This window comes from Meles meles, chromosome 19 (genome assembly GCF_922984935.1).
Source record: "Meles meles chromosome 19, mMelMel3.1 paternal haplotype, whole genome shotgun sequence".
Lineage (NCBI taxonomy): Eukaryota > Metazoa > Chordata > Mammalia > Carnivora > Mustelidae > Meles > Meles meles.
This window is the reverse complement of record NC_060084.1, coordinates 5,624,776-5,644,654: the sequence shown is the minus strand read 5'-3', so window position 1 is coordinate 5,644,654 and position 19,879 is coordinate 5,624,776.

Below are 19,879 nucleotides of genomic sequence, written 5' to 3'. Positions count from 1 at the left end.
CAGGAATAAAACTCGGGCTCATGCCTTCTTCCTACTGAGTCAGGAAACCTGCAGAGAAAAGGGCCAGCATGGACATTGCTTCCAAATTTATATGATAGGGACACAAATAATGCCTTGCATTCCTAGAGCAGAGACAGACCTGGAATTTCTTTCAAACTCAGAACATATTTTAACACCATATTTGAGCTCTGTGGCAGAACAGTTATCTCTAGATATTGGAGCATAGCTTTTGGAGGAAAAAAAAAAAAAGGCTTGATCTACTTTTAAGATCTGTGCATGTTCCAAATTAAAAAGGGAGAAAATTTTCAGGTGGCTCATTTGAAGGAAGGGTCATCTGTTCAGAAGATCCAGCGAAACAGCAATTCCCAAAGAGGCCCCATGAGAAGGCTATGATTCCCTGAACATTCACAACATGCCTTACACTGCGCCGAGTGTCTCTGATCTCACTGAAACCTTTTAGCAGCCTTATGATATTGTTACTGATACCAAACAGAATCCCAAGAGGAAACAGATCACCCAGTTAGGATTATTTGAAGAGAGCTTATTTGAAACAGGTTCTGTTTACAAAGGTACAGCAAAGTACAAAGGAACCTCAAGAGAAGTGTGGTCTTCCTGGGGCCAGGATCAGGGGATACTGATGAGCTCAGGTAGTAGCTACCATATCCTAGAAAGAGAAAAGCCTACCTTGAGTGGAGAAAGGGTCTACTGGGAAGGGACACAGCCAACCTCATGTAACCCCTTTGAGTAGGATTAAAGGGAATGGACAGCCTGACTTAATCTTTCCTCTCTTGATTCCTGCTGAGGCTCCCTATTGGCCAACTCCAACTAGAAACCGGAGGGACAGACAACCTATTGGTATAGTCCAGGGTTCCTCAACCTCTGCAATGTTGATATTTAGGGTTGGGTAATTTTTTGTTAGGGAATCCTCCTGTGCGCTGTAGGAAGTTTAACAACATCTGTGGTTTCCACTCACTGGATGCCAATAGCAGCTTCCTTAGCTGTGATACCAAAAATGTCTCTGTGTTTCCAAATGTCGCTGGAAGGGACAGGATTGTGCCAGCTGAGAGCCACTGTCATAGTCCGTATAGGTTGGTCTCCCAGGCAGAGAGAAAGAGGTATATGTGTAGAGAGTGGATCTGGAGAAAATATCCAAGAGAGAACTTACTTTAGTCTAACTTCACTGCCAAGGAAACTGAGGCTCAAGCAAACGAATTAATTTCCTGAAACACACGCAGATTGCAAGTGCAGAAGCCAGTCTGCAAACCTAGATCTGTTTGATCCCAATGCCAGAACTTATACTCACAAGTCGTATTCTATATTCACAAGTGGGAAGTGTCCCAGAGAAAGAAAATGGAGCTTTGGAAATGTAAGCCTTGGAAATCCTGGGAATGCTAACATTTTGGGGGCACTTACATTCTGGATCTAGGGGGCATGTTATCCTGTATTGCAGACCTCTCTGCAGGAGGGGACCATCAGGTGTATAAAGATGTTGGACATTTTGGAAGCAGCCTTTTAAAAGGATTATTGTCCATAAGAGAGGGGGCAAGAAAGGAGTCTGGGTGGGTTAGATCTCTGCCCGCTGTCAGTTGAGGAGGTCATCCCATCTCAGGTTCACATTACCATGGGGCCAACTGCTGGAGGCTGCCCAGCTACATCATTTTGTAAGACCATCTTAACTATCTTTAAGCGCATAGTTCAGTAGTGTTAAGTAAAATTCAAGAAGTGGAAGCAACGCAGATGTCCAACAGTGAATTAACGGGGAAACAAAATGCTGTATATACATACAATGGAATACTATTCAGCCTTCAAAAGGAAGGAAATTCTGTCACATGCTACAACATGGAAGGACCTTGAGGACATGGCTGAAGGAAATAAGCCAGTCACAAAAACACAAGAAGACCCTATGGTTCCAGCCACATCAGAATGGGTCGACATGATGAACACTAGCACTAGGGCTAGCCCATTAAAACTCTCCAGGCATAACCCTTCATTCTCTCTCTTCCTCGGCTACTGGTCAATGCAGCAGATCCAGAGAAGGATTCTCAAGCCCCAGAACCACTAAATGGGAGAAGTGTGATTCCTGAGTCAGTGTGTGCAAGGCTGCCTCCCAAACATCCAAGGACATTTTAACCGAATGGGGGAAAAAAAAAAGCTATGGTGGATTAATCCCCTACTTCCTCTCCTGTGTCCCCAGAGTTCTCAAATGTCTTGTGCACACTCAAACCTTGATCAGGGAAGGCTTCTGCAGGAAACCCAGCTATAGATCTACAGCTCTAAGTGCAGTTTAATTTCCTTAAAGGAGGTTAGTCGAATTTGTAAGTGACATTTACATTATCCAAAGTGTTTGTTTTTAAAATTTTGCCTGTATTCTAATAGATGATTTTAGTAAATGGAATATTAAGCAAAACACAAGTATTTGTGGTTGTTTGTCACCAGACAGCAAAATCCTTCAGACATTAAAGAGTAGATCAGCGTCTGATGGAAAAACTCTTAATCCATTTTCTAGAAACAGCACAAATGCTAGGGTTTCATGGAATCCTCTAGGGTGAATTAGCTATTTCGTTCTCTGTGCTCTCACAGCATTTGAGTCATATTTCTGAAACAGCATATACCATGCTATATTGTAATTGATTTGTTTACATCGTATGTGTCTCGAAGATTATATTCAGAGTTCCTCAAAGACAAAGACTAAATCTCATTTGCCTTTTTCATTCCCACACCCTGATCTGGCCCAGCCACATCACTGACTATAGTATTTGGGGTTGAAAAAACAAATGAATGAACAAATAAAGGGATATCTTTCTTTTTTTTTTTTAAAGATTTTTTTTATTTATTTGACAGAAAGAGATCACAAGTAAGCAGAGAGGGAGACAGAAAGAGGGGGGAAGCAGGCTCCCTGCTGAGCAGAGAGCCCGATGCGGGACTCTATCCCAGGACCCTGGGATCGAAGGCAGAAGCTCTAACCCACTGAGCCACCCATGCGCCCCAGGGGATATCTTTCTTGTCCAATAGATTGTCATGTGTCCTTAAGGATTGAGACTATTTTGTTTATCATTAAAAAACTCTAGCACTGTACATAAGCCAGTTGGGGATTATTGCTAAAAACTAAGTGAGTGAATGAATGAAGGAGTGAATAAATAATGAGGGCAGCATACGGCCAACCGCAGATTACTTCTGAGCAACTGCCAGACGCAGTTTTTCCGTCGCTATGTTGGTAGATTGTAGCTTAGTTTTGTTGTTTATGATGTTTTGTTAATCAAAGAACAATATACTTTTATGAACTTATATCACATTATTTGGGCTGCTAGTTTTAGCTTCTCAGCCTAATTTTAAATCTTGAACTTGTCATTCCTGTTGGATATTTTTACTAGCTTTGTATCGCTTATGAATGGAGTCAACTTGTTCTCATGTTGCTGTAGTAGAAACTCTCCGGCAGTTCAGTCCATGGCACTCTTAGGCTATAATCATTCAGCTATCAGGGCTGGGGGTTAGCAAACTATAGCCCCTGGGCCAAATCCAGCTTGCACCTTGTTTTTATAAATAAAGTTTTACTGGAACACAACCACACTTATCCATTTCATATTGTCTATGGCTGCTTTCACACAGCAATGGTGAAACTGAGTAGTTTGACAGAACCTATATGGTTACGAAGTTTAAAATACTTACATCCTGGCGATTTACGGGGAAAGTTCACTGATCTTTGGTCCTGGTGATTAAATCCAACAAGTGAAACCACACTTCACCATCTTATGGGTAACGTCTAAAGGGTTATTTGCCCTGCTGAAATCAAGGTATATTTTGCATTGCCTACAGTTTTCTTCTGTTGTCTCAGTAACATTTTTAAGGAAGGAAATGCAATTATGTAGTACCCATTCCTCCTGGTGAACCAACATAATTTCTAGTGATTGCCACATTAGGAAATAAAATGTTCACTGAGCATACACCTAGTCACTGTTTTGGGAATTCTTTTTTTTTTTTAAAGATTTATTTATTTATTTGACAGAGAGATCACAAGCAGACAGAGAGGCAGGCAGAGAGAGAGAGAGGGAAGCAGGCTCGCTGCCAAGCAGAGAGCCCGATGCGGGACTCGATCCCAGGACCCTGAGATCATGACCTGAGCTGAAGGCAGAGGCTTTAACCCACTGAGCTACCCAGGCGCCCCTGTTTTGGGAATTCTGTCTCTATGGTAGTGAGTTTGGGGCTAACCATCCTTAGCTAGAAAAGGCTTGAAAAAAGTGGGGAGCAAATCTCTTTGCCTATCCTCTGGCCTAGTTCTCTTTATACCATTCCCACAAATGAAACCTCTGAGATGCTAGATCAAGTTAACAACCAGCTTTATCTCTATAGATCGCATTTTCCTCATCTGCAAGACATTATTTTTCAGAGTTAATATGATGACCAAAGGAGAAAATTGATGGCTATGAAAAACCCTACAATTGGCTTCATCTGTTGAGTACTTTTTACCAGGCATGGTGCTGGAGTGTTTTATATGCGTTATCTTACTTAATTCTCTTAAAACCTGGTGAATGCTGTCCCATTTTACAGACAAGTCAGAGTGATTAAAGAATACAATTCATTCATTCATTCATGTTATTCATTAAGCACTACAGTGTGCCAGTGGTTCTAGGCACTTTGAAGACATCTTGGGACAAAACCAACCAACACTCTGGCCCTGGTGTATGTGGGCGGTTGAGATGCACAATAAACAACACACTGAGCTTCATAGTAAGTAGGTTCAGGATGATAAAATGTGGTAAGTCGTGTGATAAAAGAAAGGCTGGGACAGGGAAAGGGAGTTTGAAAGTGCTAGCATGGTGGACGGGACAGAAGGGGGTGTGATTCAATAGGGTGGTCAGGGTAGCCTCATGTAGAAGGTGACAGCGTGAACCAAGACTTGCAGGAAACAAGGACATTGGCTTGGTGCCCTTCTTCCAGAAGGGTGTCCTTCTTGGTGTCCTTCTTCCAGACCATGCCCAAGGTCTTTAGGTTAGTTTACAGCACAACCAGGATTCCCGCTCAGCTCCATCAGACTCCAGAGCACCAGCTGCGGTCAGGAAATATTGGTTCCCTCATCAGTGCTCATGGAACGAGTGCTGTGTGCATGCCTGGCCTTTCTTTGGCTGTTGCCTACATTAATTCTGGGCTTTACCTTTCCCTAAAGCATTCATTCTGGTCGATGTGGGTGTCACATCTCTGTCCCTCTCCGATCACATGCTCTGTCTTTGTCACTGGGCCTTTTAAGACCCGATCTCTCCAGAGTGCCACAGGGCCACTTTGCTGGCTTCCCCCGTTTTCTTTCTCACGGGAGCATTTTGACATTTCATCTTTACAACCTTTCTTTAGAATCTTTCATCTGTTTTAAGTCCTGTAACGATTTGGCCTCTAAAACTCCGTGCCCATGTTTCTCTGCGTAGACAGCCATACTTTTATTTTCATTGTAGTAGTCATTGTTCTTTGCTTAAGGAGCCAGAGTCACCCACTGCCACTGGCCACCACAAAACTCTTCTATGCCAAAAAAAAAAAGAAAAATCTATTTAAAAAAAATCTATTTTCAAGCCTTCAGAATTTGTACCTGCCAGTGCGGGTCCTTCTTTTCTTACATGATTAAGAACCTCTGAAAACAGAGTTACTTTGCTGAGGCTTCTGCTCCCACATCACTAACTCATCTTTCTTCTTTAACACAGGCTAACCCCTCAGTCACAGGCCACCTCATGGCTTCCTTGACCCTGAAAGGATGAAACAGTGCCCAGTGCAGTGACTTGCCAGACCCTCTATGTTTAGCCAGATTCCCAGCAAATGTCTGGAGAGTACAAGTGTCCCTTAATTACTATAACTTGTCGTGCCATTTTTGAGCTCTGCAAAACAGACATTGAAAATAGGACCCACCTCATGAGGTCGTCGTGAAGATCAAATGCAGAAAATGCATACAAAAATAGCGCAGAGCCGGTGTGCGGCGACGATTCGGAGTGTCAGCTCTTACTGCTGGGGGAGGTCCTTCGTTTGCGGTGGGGAGAGCAAGAGCGCCGGGCCACACACAGGCCTGCCCTGCAGCCTCACTCACCAGCATCGCGATTCTGAGTGCTGACCCTCCCTGGGCGTCAGTACCCCATGCTGTAAAGCTGGAATGGTAATATCAGTTTCAGTATTCAGTGAGATAAAAGGTATTAGAATGCATAAAATTATATGTATCAAAATGCTGACATACTAAGTATTAAGTGAGATTAAATGTATAACATGTGAGCAGGGATAATGTAAACTATTGGAACAAAACTATCACTTTTAAGTATTGAGTAAGATAAAATATATAAAATAAAAATCCTGTGATCATAATAGTATCAATTCGAGTATTAAATGAGATGTGTATAAATTAATATTAATCAGCTCAATAGCGTATTAATGAGATTAATATGGATAAAGGGCCGAGTATAGCGTCAGGCACTCAGTAGGCATTTGAAAGTGGATATGTGCCAATGTTGCTGTCATTGTTCGTATCACTGGCATTATCTTGCCATCAACATCCTCCTCGGTGTTAGGCTGCATTGCTCTCAAGGTCGTCCTTTGCTATAAAACTCTTCTTCTTGGCGGTACCAAGTGAGTGTTTAATAGTAACAATTCTGATCATACATCATTATCCCCTAGGCATTTATTTACTATTTTCAGATTGCCTTTTCTTCAACTTTCTCATGAGCTCTCATTTGAAAGTGGCTCTGAACACAAATTGGCAGTCAAATTGGGATGTTACAGACTTTATCCCCATCGGTATTTTCATATCAGAAGGCTAAATATGATGTTTGAGGAATTCCAGCATTCTCAAAGGGAATAATTTGCTCCAAAGAAATAGGTCACATGAAAGGAAAGGGGGGGTGAGCATATCAAGAAGATATATAGGATGGAGAGGAGAAGGGAGTTGGGGGAAATTGGAGGGGGAGACAAACCATGGGAGACTGTGGACTCTGAGAAACAAACTGAGGGTTTTGGAGTAGCGGGGGATGGGAGGTTGGGTGAGCCTGGTGGTGGGTATTATGGAGGGCACGTATTGCATGGAGCACTGCGTGTGGCGCATAAACAATGAATTCGGGAACACTGAAAAGAAATTTTAAAAAAATTAAAAAAATAAATATATGCAACTTAAAGAAAAAAAAGAAGATATATAGGAAGACAAAAACGTCCTATGTGGGATGGCAAGAACCCATCATATAGACTAGAGTAGATTATTTGATTCAGAATTAAATGAGACAAAATATTATGCACAGTTGACCAGGGACCCTGTGAGAGTATCCCATCCACAAGCTGTGAATGCACCATATTATAGTGCTTTTCACTGGATTGTGCTCAGGGTCCCAGATGCCTGAATCTTTTATTCTATAGTATGGAGTGAGTGAGAGTATCCTGGAGTAGTTTGTGGAGATAGTACTACTCATCGTCATCACTGAGTCATGACCATGTGCTGAGTTTCTTCCACTGTCCCTCCAGGTCCACGCTGCTCCTTTCTTCTCTTGCTCAGTGCCCTCAATGGCAGTCCATCGGTAGGGTTCCTTGGCCTTGTGGCTTCTGGTTGGATTAGCCAATGGAAAGACTTAAGAGGGAGTAAAAAGGGTGAAGGTGCCTCAGTATGACTTGACCGAAGTCACATGTTTTGTAGGGACCACCTTTTCTCCACGACTCCCCCCCATTGGACCCGGAGCTATTGAAATGGAATTAGACCCTAAACTCCGTAAGGACAGATAAGACCTGCATCTACTTTGCTCACTGTTATACCTTAACAGCATTGCTGGTCCCAGAGAGACATTCATATAATATATTTTGATTGAATGAATACAATGGATATTCCTCCACTTAACTGCATTCTTAGAAAAACCACCATCTAAACCTACCTTGTGCTCTAGTTGCAAAAAGGAGCCATACTCTTTCTGAGCAGTGGTTCTTAGAAATAAAAGCTCTTAAAATTCCCATCCACAAGCTGTGAATGCATCATATTAGTACTTTCCACTGGATTGTGCTTGGGGTCCCAGATGTTTGAATCTTTTATTTTAGAGCATTTACTTTTCTGTGAGATTCCAATTAATTGAATTGGGAAAAGCTTTAAGCCTTGTGACAGACGAACTATCTCTTTGACAAAACCCACATGCTGTAAAGCCTAAGAGTACCGTCTCCTCTTTGCATAGGTCCATAACCAGTTTGATTTTCTGTTTTAATATGTTCGGCTGAGTAGCTAGAAATTTTGGTATCATACTTATAAAGGCCATAGTAGGTATTTGGGGGAAACCCTTTTAGGTGGCATATCAAAGTAGTGTCCCTACACCATCAAGGGATAGAATGGGAATCTCAGGGATGCCTGCTTTTACATTCCAGGTTATCTTTTCCTGGAATTTGAAAATTCATTTTCACTGTCATTTTCCTCCTCAAAGCGTCCGTCCGTGTTGTTTTCAGTAGCAACACTCAATTCTACGGTCCTCATAATAATACCTTCTCCCCACCCCCTTACCTTTCAAACACCGGAAATACTGCATGAGGTAATAGATACCCTCCACCTCTAGCCTGTTCTGGTTCATCCCAGGAAAAGTCTTTGCATTTGAATTATGTTCCTACATCAGAGACAGTTGGTGTTCCATAGAGCTCTAATGAAGGGAATCTTTATTGCCTACCAGCCAGCAAATGGTTCATCATCAAACTCTCATTTTCCCGGGACCACCCCTGTTTGCCAGTTGCCTTAGGTTTGCTTTCCTGGAGGTCAAGTCTGACCAGGGTTCATGTATATGTGATTTACTAAGCCTGTGAAGGAGCAAGAGGCTGCAGGATAGGGAAGGGGAAAAGGCTGATCAAGGATTCAGTCCCAGGTAAACTCGAGGTTTGGCGCGATCTGTGGGGACAAACATCAGCCAAGTCTTAATTGAGGGTCTTTCTACAAAACACTCAGTACTCCTCAAAACTGTCAAGATCATCAAAAACAAAGAAAGTCTGAGAAACTGTTACAGTGAGTGGAGCTTAAGGAGACTTGAGGACTAAATGTAATGAGGGATCCTGAATAGGATTCTGAAAGAGAAAGGAAATTAGGTAAAACTAAGAAAATGTGAATAAAAAGGATAGACATTAGTTAATAACTATGTATCAATATTGGTTCGGTTATGACAAGTGGACGGTGTTAACAATAGGCTAAACTTGGTGTAAGGTAGATGGGAACCCCACATATGGGAAGTATGGCATATTGTACTATCTTGTAGATTTTGTGTAAATCATAAGTTGCTTTATTTTTTTAGCATGTTCAGTTAGCCACTATATAGGACATATTAGTTTTTGAGTGGTGTTTTATGATTCATTAGTTGCATGTAACACCCAGTGCTCATCATAACACATGCCCTCCTCAATACACATCAACTGGCTTCCCCGTACTCCTACCCCTCTCCCCTCTGAGACCTTCAGTTTTTTTTTCCTGGAACCCATTATCTCTCATGGTTCATCTCCCTCTCTGATTTCTCCACCTTCAGTGTTCCCTCCCTTTCACTATGGTCCTCCATGCTATTTCTTATGTTCCACAAATGAGTGGAACTGTATGGTAATTGTCTTTCTCTACTTGACTTATTTCAGTCAGCACAATCCCCTCCAGTTCCATCCATGTCGATGCAAATGGTGGATATTCATCCTTTCTGATGGCTGAGTAATATTCCGTTGTATATATGAACCACATCTTCTTTATCTGTTCGTCTGTTGAAGGGCATCTCGGCTCCCTCCACAGTTTGGCTATTGTGGACATTGCTCTATGAACATCAGGGTGCATGTGCCCCTTCTTTTCACTACATCTGTATCTTTGGGGTAAGTACCTAGTAGTGCAACTGCTGGGTCATAGGGTAGCTCTATTTTTAGCATCTTGAGGAACCTCCATGCTGTTTTCTAGAGTGGCTACACCAGCTTGCATCCCACCAACAGTGTAAGAAAGTGGGATTTACTCCTGGGATGCAACATTTGCACATCAATCAACATGATAGAACACATTAATAAAAGAAAAGAACCATATGATCCTCTCAGTTGATGCAGAAGAAGCATGTGACAAAATACAGCATCCTTTCCTGATTAAAACTCTTCAGAGTATAGAGTATATAGAACATGCCTCAATATCATAAAAACCATCTATGAAAAGCCCACAGCAAATATCATTACCAATGGGGAAAAGCTGAGAGCTTTCCCCTTTAGGTCAGGAGCACAACAGGATGCCCACTCTCACGACTATTGTTCAGCATCATACTAGAAGTCCCAGCATCAGCAATCAGACAATAAAAGCTATTTTAACATGAAAAGTTTATTATAAGAAAAAAAGACAGTGTTCCCTGGGAAAATTGGTGTAAGAGTGGGAGAAACAGGATGGAGCAGTGAAGCAGCCACTCAAGGGTTAAATTTTAGCCTCAGCCTGATCCCTTGAGGCAGCTCTGGAGTCGAATCAGGCAGCACTGTCCTGCACGGAGTCCAGGTCATTGGACTTTGAGACTCCTGCATCAGTCATGGACTGCAGCTGCCCAAGGCATCGAGAGCTCCCGGGCACTTCTGACTCTCTCGGTTCCTTTAGGTGAAGTGGCTCCAGAAGTCCATGGATGTTTTCTGAAGGGCATGGGATGAAAGGAACAAAACAGATCAAAGTGAGGAGGTGGACACACCAAATTAGCTAAGGGAATAGTACTCTTTCAATGTCCACTGTGCAGGAGCCCAGCAAGAATAAGTAGCTGTCTAGTCCCAGTGCTAGCAGATAGCATGACCAGGATTCATGACCAGCATGACTGCCTGCACTGTCTGGCCCTGTGATGGCTCCCCAACACTACTCTGTAGTGTTGAAGTCTTCAATGTCTTGAAGGCTTTGACACTTTCACCAGGTCATGAAATTGAGAAATTTAATGATTTCCTACACCCTAGAGGGGCAAGGAGATAGCAGTAGGCATCTGAACTATGTCCTGGAGACCTGAGTTGTTCCTGCACAGAAATCTCTGAATGCCTCACATAGCTGGGGGGACAGGTGTTCTTAAATATTTATTGAACAAATGCACCTTTTTAAGCAAAAGATGTAGCGGGTCTTAGCTAATGGTGTCTAACTGGCCACTGACTCTTTAAGCTGGGGAGGAATGGAGGACTGGTGGGACTTAGCAATAATCATAGTCAGGAATTACCTTTAGCAAAAGGGAATACAGTTTGATAAGCTGTGGCCATAAATGTCTATTTCTCACATTACCCCTAATACCAAAGGTTCACATCTATCCCATTAAACAATTGCCAAGTGACAGCTCTAGGGACGTGGGGCTGCCAGAGGAATCACCGCTAATGCAGGTTTTATAATCTCCACTTATGTAATGTAATTGGCTTAAGACTGTTGCTAAAGGAAAGAAGCAAGAGGGTGTGTAGTGTGGGGAAAACTTTCCTTTAGAAGCAAACTGTAGGATAACAGAATGGAGATTACCATCCTAATCATCTGCTATTATGAACCTGGAGGACACTTATTGTAAAAATGGCTCCTGACTCCACCAAGGTAAGACACAAAAGTCAGTGCTATACTGTCAACGCTACTGACACAGAAATCAGTGTTAATGGAATGTATTGTCTGGTTTCTCGTCTCTCTGGATCCTGCTTCTGCTGCTTCTTTGTTGCTCTTACTCGGCCGAGAATTCTGAGCACGCTCGTTGTTATTTTCGTTGGTCAGCCTCAGCAACACGATGTTGCTGTAACAGTTAATCCTGCAATCTCAGAGGCTTGCAGCAATGAAGACTTAGTTCTCTCTTGTGACTTGCCTTCTCATAATGCACCAGTTATGTTGCTTGGAACACACGGCCTCTTAGGGGAGAGAGGGATACTGAGGTACGCTGAGCCTTAATTGCTTCAACCTTAGAGCCATGTGGCACTTGTACTCAGAAATCTTTGGCTACATCTAGTCACGTGGCTCCAACCTACTTGCAAAGGAAAGTAGGAATTGTAAAGGAGCACATGGCTCCTTGGCGAGCATTCTGTGCCATACCTTTCCTGGTCACATTTTCATTTCTAATCTGTAATCTATTGTGTGGTTTTTGAAGACTTTATTTTTTTAGAGCATTTTTAGGTTTGTAGTAAAATTGAGAGCAACGGACATGTGTCCTTTGCCCATGTGTCCTCTGCCCCCTGACATGCATATCTTTCCCCATTATCTATATGCCCCTGCTAGAGTGATACAGTTGTTACAATTAATGGACCTATACTGACATATCATAATTACCCAAAGTCCATAGTTTACATTGCGGTTTTTCTCTTGGTGTCATAAACCATATTCTGTGGGTTTGGACAATCGTGTAATGACATATATACATCATGATGGCATCATACCCAGTATTTTCACGACTTTGAAGTTCTTCTATGCTCAGCCTATTCATCCCTCTCCCACATTCAACTCTTGGCAACCACTGATCTTTACTGTCTCCATGGTTTTGCCTTTTCCAGAATGCCAGAGAGTTGGAATCATACAATATGCGGCCTTTTCAAATTGGCTTCTTCCACTTAATAATATGTATTTAAGGTTTTTTATGTCTTTTCAAGAGTCTGTTTTGTTTTGTTTTGTTTTTTAAAGATTTTATTTATTTATTTGACAGACAGAGATCACAAGTAGGCAGAGCAGCAGGCAGGGAGGGGGGTGGGGAATCAGGCTCCCTGCTGAGCAGAGAGCCCGATGTGGGTCTTGATCCCAGGACCCTGAGATTATGACTGGAGCCGAAGGCAGAGGCCTAACCCACTGAGCCACCCAGATGCCCCAAGAGTTTTGAAGACAATGAAGAAGTCTGAGATAGAAGCTGGTGTAATAAGACCAACTCACAATTTGTGTGGCTATTTAAATTTGAGTGTAAATTAGATTAAAAGTTCAGTTTTTTCATTACACTAGCCACCTTTTTTAATGTTTAGTAGCACATATGGCTAGTGACTATCTTACCGGACAGCCCAGAATAGAATATTTCCATCATTGTAGACTTCCCTAGATATTCGAACACGTTCCAGAACATCCTGTTCTATTCTAGAACAAGTGACTGATTACTGCTTATTACTGATTATATACTGCTGATTATATACTGCTGATTACTGATTATTACTAATGGGTTTCTAAGGGTTCACTCAAGCCTCTGACTTAGGTCTCTGCTGGTGAAAATTAGCCTGATGTGCGGCAATGATTTTGAAGCCATGTTAGGCAGAGGTCTATTCTTCTTTCAGCTGTATTGCAGGCGTCTGCCTTAGATTGAGCTGAAACAGTAGACTTCATGGCTGAGAAAGCTTGAAAACCATCAGAGTCATGTAAAGAGGCACGGGGCAAAAAAATGCCTCGTTCAAATCCTTATCTTTCTATTTATGTGCTTCGAGATCTCGGATAAGTTAACCGATCCTCAGGGCCACAGATTTATCAACCCCTGAGAAGAAACACCCACCTCATAATGTTGTTGTGAAGGTGGTGGGAGTCAGCATGCAAGTAGGGTCCCATGGATCTGCTGCTCTGAAGTAATGGGTTGAGAAATGACAGATACACTCGTATTCGTCATTGTAACCGTGTAACCTTCATCAATAATTTAGAAGACGACTAACCATAGAAGACATGAAACTGGAGAAGGATCTTAAAGAGGTTGAAATTATGGGCTTGGTTTACAAAAGGAAATTTAGAAGGGAGAAACATAACATCTCACTTTGGAGTCCACGAGTGGGAATAGATAAGAATGAAATTGGAGATTACGTGGTCTGATGTCGAAGGATAGTAATTTCATTTTTGTTCAACCCTATAACAGGGCGATATTCAGAAATGTGCGTGTCCTGCCCCTATTTGTCCTGGCAGACTACGTATGTGTGAAGCTTTAGGTCTTACTGTTTTAGGGGAGGTCGAGATGAACTAGAGTAACTTGCTTCTTTCAGTAAATATTTATTGAGCATCTCCTGGGGTCCAGGTACTCATGCTACAAGGGCAAACACAGAGATTGGCCACTGATCTCTCAGAGCTCATGGTCTAGGGAAGGAGGATGACACTAAGCAGCCATCCAAAATAAATATAAAGTTTAAACTATGATAGGTGTCAGGAAGGAGCAGTCCATGGTGTTCAAAACACTTTATTGAGAAAACATCCCTTCTATCCAGGGAGACCAGGGTACGTTTCCCTGGGATTGAAGATTGAGCGTATACCCAGGAAGAATAAAGGTGAGTTGGGAGAAAGGGAAGAATGTCCCAGGGGAGAGGATCATGCTTGTAAAGAGTGGGATGAGAGGGAATGAGGAGCACTCAGTACAGAGAGGAAGCCTCTTGTTGGTAGAGGATACATTGGGACGTAAGGTTGAAGGGGAAGCAGGGACCAGATCATGGAGGGTCATGTAGACTGTGTAAGATTTACATCTTTATTCTAGAAGCAGTAGGAAGCCCTTGAAGGGTTTTGGATAAGGAGGTAGCCTGGCTATATTTGCCTTTGAGAACATTACTCCGACTATAGTGTCGAGAGTAAATCAGAAGTGGAAGAAAAAGTAGATTTCAACATTTGACTTTGAATAGTTATTCTCCTACTACCAGTAAATGAAAGACCCTGCTTCACTCCACCTCAAAAGCCCAGAGCATGATCATAAAATTTTGACATAAAATTATAATTATATTGTTTCATTTTGCATTTTTTACTGGAGAAATCAAGTCATTTTTGTTTATTTGGACATTTGCATTTCTTTTGTAATTTGGCTTTTTTGTGACTTGGAATTTTAAAAAATTGCCTGAGGAGTTTTTATTAAAGATTTAAAGTGCTCTCAATGTATCGAGGCTTTCTCAATTCATTTTACTTTTGAAACTTATTGAAATAAAATTAATATATACACAAATACATGCATTCGTACACTTTGTGTGGGCTTTAAAACATTTTCCCCGTATTTCATTGCTTTTAAAAATTAAAAAAAATCTTTAATTTTTGTGGAGACAAATATGTTTTTCCTTTTTAAAGGAAAAATATAGTTTTTTCTTTTTCACTTTTTAAAAACTTAAAAATGTGTCCTATGTATACATTTAACTCTTTATTCCATCTGGAACTTATTCAATGGACTAGAACCCCCAGAAAAATGTTTAAAATTATTTTGGATGGTATGTACTCTTACTTAATTTCTGATTTGGGGAGGAATGTTTTACCACTAAATATAATGACAATTGATTTAACTCAGTTTTTGTGTCCTGTTAAGTCAATTTTCTTTTATTCCTAATGTGCTAAATGTTTTTTTTTTGTTGTTTTCAATTATGACTAGGTGTTACATTTTATTGATTTATTTTTCAATTTATCTTTAAAATTTACCTATCGATATGATGTATTATATTATAGATTTCCTATTATTATTAAACTATCCTTGCTTTGAAAGAGTAAACTATGTTTGGTTGTAAGAAATTTTTCTTCCCTTGATTTATGTAGGCATTCTCATAAGTACTCATTAACTGTCTCCTACATGCCCAGCACTCCTTTAGAGGGTAAGGGCCCAGCAGTGAGCAAAAAAGGACCCCGTCCCCATGAGGTTTCCAGTCTGGGCGACAATAAACTTACATGCACATAAATGTGAAGAAAAGCACAAGTATTTGTAAATAGCAAAGGGGAGGCTCTGTTATGGCTCAGCCAATAAGGCATTGCCAAGAAAATGACCTGAGTGATGAGAAGAAGAGAACCCTATGGAAACAGTATCAACTTCCACAACCCTCTGGAGATTCTAGGCTCTCACAGGCACGTCCCTGACTTAATTTCCATGTCATTCCTTCTGCTTTTGACTGTCTCTGAGGAGGACCTAGGTTCTGTTACTGAGTGTCCAGATTCCTAGTGAGCCTCAGTAGAGAGCTCTCCGTGTGCTGTATTTCCCATCCTCTCCATCAGGTCTTTCCTGTGGCTCCTGGCCTGGCTCTGCAAAAACCCAAGCTTTGCCCATTTCTTAAAGAACATAATTTTTAGAGCCACATTCTTCTTTTTCCCTATGCCTCTTGTCTCTTCAAATTTGTTCATTTTATCCCTCGTTCATTTCATCATTCTTTTATTCACCTGCCTCACATATTGTTTGGTTAGTGGCCTCTTTGGTCCGGCTGTGGTGCTGCTGTGATCCCATGAGCTCTTCCTTGGAGAGTGAGGGCTGGCTTGTCAACAGACTGACTTCAGGGCCCATGTGGGGTTGCTTTCTCTCTCCGATCAGATCTCAGGGCTGTTTCATGGCACAAGCTCATGTTTCATGCTCAGCAGGCAGGTAACTCTTCAGTGTTGGCCCACTGGAGGGAGGGGACTTTCTTACCCAACCTGGTTTCTCAGACACTGTTTGCAATTTCTTATACAATGTGGACAGGAGAGACCACGTTGCTAGTAACAGGGTTTTTCCTGTAGGTAACAAAACATCTCAGAATCAAAGATAATTCTTGCCAAAGCACGTCAATGTTATTGTCTCAGAATGAATGGACATAAAAAGGAGCCATTGACGTAGAGAGAAGAAAGGACCTCGGATGACCCCAGTTATGGGTATCTCCAAAGGATGCTCCTGGGCATTGTCTTCTTTTTCTTTCCACGGCACTGTTGAAAAAAGGGCACAAAGTGAAATTATTTTTTTTTAAGATTTTTATTTATTTATTTGACAGAGAGATCACAAGTAGGCAGAGAGGCAGGCAGAGAGAGAGGGGAGGAAGCAGGCTTCCTGCTGAGCAGAGAGCCCGATACGGGGCTCGATCCCAGGACCCTGGGATCATGACCTGAGCCAAAGGCAGTGGCTTAACCAACTGAGCCACCCAGGCCGTCCCCACAAAGTGAAATTTAATGGACTAAGTGGTTGATGTGTTTCCTACTTCCTTTGGGGGCATTTATGCTACTATGAATTAAAGGTTAGGACATACGGTGTGTAGTCCAAGAATGTGCTTTTCTATTAATCCCCATCGTTAATGCAGTTAGAAAGAATTCCCCTTGGATTTTTGTCATTGGATTTTTTTGTTTGTTTGTTTTTGCTTTTGTTTGTTTGTTTGTTTCCTGCAAGGACCATCTGCAGTCTGTTGTTCATACCTTCAAGCAATTTTAATAAAAATTTGGAAAGAGGTAGGCATAGTAGTCACAAGTGTTCTCTCTTTGTGTTCACCTAGAGATGTCCCTAAAAAAGTTTTCTGATAGTTCTGAAGAATAAATATACTATCTTTATGAGAATGAATTTCTGGTTTATGGAACTCTTCAGACAAGAGCTGGGTCATCACTTGGCTGTGATGCTGAAGTGGGTGATTCCAAATGTTTCGAGTCAGAAAAATAAGTAGATTCTACTTTGGGGACTCAATCTGATGGATATTTGCTGGCCATCTGGGCTCAATGGGAAGGGTGTCATGATCCATTAACAAGGTATGTCCTAGGCATGGAGAGTAGGGAGGACAGAGGCACACACACCACGCATATGTCATTCCGAGAAAAGAAATGGCGCTGGAAGGTCTGTAACGCACTTCAAACACTAAGAAGTCCAAGAGGAATAGCTTCTGTATCCCTATCAGATTAATTGTAGGGGAACACGATGAACAATATTAGGGCAGTGCTTCTGGAAGGATCCAGAACACTGGAGTTAAATGTCATAAGAGTTTCAAAATGGACTCTTTTAGAGATGATGAGGTTATAAATTTGCAATGATATTATTTCCAGAAAGTCAGCCACTTGTAGGGCGGGTGGTTTTCTTGATTCTATTGCTTTGTCATTGAATCACTGGTGTATGTTGGCTAATTAACATCTGTATCTGTGATCATTTACTGACATTGACTTCGTACCATGCTCTGTCATAGATCTTCTAGATACAGATGGATCGAAGGATGAACAATTCTTAACTTTATGGCTTCCTAGAAACTGGGTTACCGGAGGGTTGGCATTGAAACTCTTGCAGATTCTCAGGATTTAAATTCTAACAGAACCATGGGTTTTAACCCTGGATTTTTGGTGGCACACGGTCAGGAATGGGCTGGTGGAGGAAGAGAGGCTGCGGCAGGGTTTAAGTAGCCTTACTTCTCACAACTGTTAAGGCACAGATGTGGCAACACAGAACTCACAACACTTCCAGTTCCTATCGGGAGATAAGGAGTTGGTGTTTTCTCCTCACATTACGGAAGAGCTGTCTGCCATGAGGGATAGCATGCTGGTTACAAATGCGGGCTTTGGCATGTGAAGCTGGCTGGGATCTCAAGTCGGTCACTGACCAGCCGGTCACTGGAACAAGTCACTTGACCTATTTGACCTCAGTTTCCTTATCTGTAAATGGAGATGACAACAGAATCTACCCAGGTAGAGTAAGTAAGATAACGCGTGTGCAGCGTTTCGCACCGGGACTGTAGTAATCATCTAGCATGGATGTGTGTGTGTGTGTGTTAGATCTTAAGAACTTGAAGTTCCACGCGGAAGCCCATTTTATCCTGTAGCCACTCTTTACTTTAAAATTTTAGTAATCTGAGTTTGATGACAGGCGAGAGGCAAGGTAGTAACTATAATCTTATGACCTTCTCCTGTCCAAACGCCGCACTCAAACTTACTCTAAACCTCCTGTTTCTTCAAGTGCGCTGCTCACTTCTGAGTATTAATAGTGCCCTCTGCTGCCCACAGCGTGGCAGCTTAATGGGGAGCTCCTGGGGCAGACGAGTGGGATACGAAGTCTGAGTACCCAACGCTTCCTTGTCTCCCTCTCATCCTCAGACACATTTTCCTCCTAGTTCATAGCTCCATTTTCTGGGCTGCGTTTCCAGCTAAGCTCTGAGTCATCAATTTTAACCTTTAATTCAAGTTTGTGCCTGGACCTGAACCAAACCATAGATAGATACCCATAAAGGTTGTGCAGATGAGAATACACGGTTCTCTTGCTTTTGATCCGCAGCAGGCCAAGATTGGTTCCAGGGTGGCAGAAGCCAAGTCTATTTTCTTGTGTTACAGCGCAGGACTCACGTTATGCCCAGAGCTGGCTGAGTGATTTTCTAAATCGGAGCTGTGTGCAATGTGCCTCAACATGTTTATCGACTGAGTTCACAGCCAAGTGCAGTTGGAGCTTCCATAGGATGGTCTCTAAATCTGCTCACTTCGTCTTTTTGTGGTGGTGCGGGGATGTGGAGAGGTTAGATGGAAGCGGGAGTAGAGGCTTCTGACAAATTTAGGCTCTGTTTGACTGCCACCCATTTAGACCTTTTAGTGTAATTAGAAGTCCTCTCATGGGAATGAGTTGTGAAGACATTGATGAGGAAATGATCGGTACGTGGAAAACCCTTGTATTCATGCACAGGAGAGTGCAGGCTAGCCACAGGGAGATTGGGGAAATGTGAGATGGTGAATTGCCTTTCGCAGTGGGCTGTGTTCTTTGAGTAGCGAGACAAGAGGTTGAGAAGGATTTGCCCTGCACCAGCCACACTGTGTGCTCCCATTCTAGCCAGGTCAGCTAGGGGGATGGCACAGCCTGGGTCCTCTGGGCGAAAACTCTAATTAACTTCCACCGCATCAGACCTGGAGATATTGGCATTCCTGAATCATATATCCCGAACACCAGACCTAACCACCCAAGTGGAAGATAAATCTGCAACACTGTATGTAATTTTCACACCTACAGTGTTCCATTTGCTTCCGCATGGCCGTACAATATGCTAGAGCATAGCCGTTATGAACACACCTTTGGAATCAGACTGACCTGGGTTTGGATTCCAGACCCGCCACTGACTAGCTCTGTAACTTTGGATAAGTCGCCTCTTGATTTTCTTATCCCCATTGCAGGAATATGTATCCCCATCCATCAGAGTTACGGTGAGAATAAAAATTGTAGTGTGTGCAGACACTTTGCACGATTAATGCTCCTGCTCTTTCAATGATGGTGTCATGGTGGGAAGAAGCTGGCCCACCCCTTTCAGAAAGAACCACCCAATGAGCCCAAGG